Raw genomic sequence first — 1,574 nt, forward strand, 5'->3', positions numbered from 1 at the left:
GGGCAGTGTTGCGCGTTTCGACCTACCGAGGCCACCCTTGGAGCTTGGTGGGAATAGATGCTTCGCCTTTCGTGTGCTTTTCCTCGCAGAAGGAGGAGTATGCCGTTAGCATCTGTTTTCCAAAAACCCGGAGTCGTGAGTCTCGAATAATCCAGACCTCGAAGCTTTTGTGCTGTCCTTCGTTTTTTTATGTTCTGTTTCTCGTGGAAGAAACATTTCGTGCACGCCTTTACTCTCGCTTCTGTTCTCCAAGAATCGAGAAAGTTAAGAACGTCTTCCCGTTTTTTTCTCTTTGTATCAGGAAAATCTCCCTTGTTGATACCTTGCCGAAAAATGTTTGCAATATGAATCTTCAGTTTCCAGTTTCTTGTCGAATCCAGGCCTCATTAGGCCAGCTCTCCCCGTGGCGCGAGTAACTTCCCCAACACTTGAGGCACGTGTCATTCCCTGTAACTTGTTAGGCTCAGATCGCCGCTGTTCGAGGTGCTGTCCAGACGAAGCCGCTGTTCGTGACATCCGCTGAGGCATCCCGACCTCATCGTCCACCCTGAGGGTCTTCGGCAAGGTGATGTCATCAGTAAGTGTTGATGTCCTCAGTTGCTTATAACTTCTGCAATGAGATGGTAGACGTTATTGATGTAGAAATCCCACAAATGCTGTCCTAAGACATTCCTGAGGCACTCTTGCATCAGACAGCAAATGTGATAGTGCAAATGTGTTCAGTATTTTGAGATATCTGAGATATTCTTGTATCAGTAAGGGCTCACAAAATTCAACTAAATATTGAGCCGTTTTAATATTGGTCAGTGCACTAGAACAGGTTGTACTGTAAAAAAAATGCCGGCGAATGGGAGCGATGAGAGAGAACAAGAAAGGGAGGGAAGAGCAGAAGAGAGAGGGATTTATATTCAGCGACAGTCCACAAAAGCCCACTAAGTACCCAGAGACAAATCCACGCGACTGGTGCCCACGCTGATGTCGGCCTCTGCCCACTCCGCTCCGTAACGATGTCAGGGAAGGCAGGCAGACGGCTCGCCACTTCCGCGATTTTGTGCAGTGGCGCCGCGCATTTGCCGCAGCCGCGTTCCAGTCGGAGTCCGCTGCTACGAGAGTGACAGATGGCGCGCCGCTACTATGACTCGTCTGCAAAATAAGTTTCCAAGGTTGGGTCACAGTTCAGCCCTATGAAAATGCTTGGAAATGTTGTAGACTTATTATCTGTCGAAGAAGACTTAGTAAGCGCGTTGTGCAGGTTGCTGGGGCCCTCCTTGTCCTCTGCTTGTGCGCCGCCTTCGCTGCAAGTGCTGAGCCGCCTCCTTTAGGCTCTGTGGCGGCAGGGGCGGCGCCGCCCACGTAGCGGTCCTCGAGCGCCGACTTTATGGGCCTCGCGTCATGGTGTTCGCCTCCCTCGCCCCCCCCCCCCTCGGCTTTTTGCCGCAATGCAAAGTGGCGGGAATTTCTCCAGGATGTAAGCTTATTGCATCCCTGCAGTGTAAGAGGTCTCTCTCTCTCTCTCTCTCTCTCTCTCTCTCTCTCTCTCTCTCTCTCTCTCTCTCTCTCTCTCTCTCTCTCTC

Source organism: Penaeus monodon, chromosome 26 (assembly GCF_015228065.2).
Source record: "Penaeus monodon isolate SGIC_2016 chromosome 26, NSTDA_Pmon_1, whole genome shotgun sequence".
Taxonomy (NCBI): Eukaryota; Metazoa; Arthropoda; class Malacostraca; order Decapoda; family Penaeidae; genus Penaeus; species Penaeus monodon.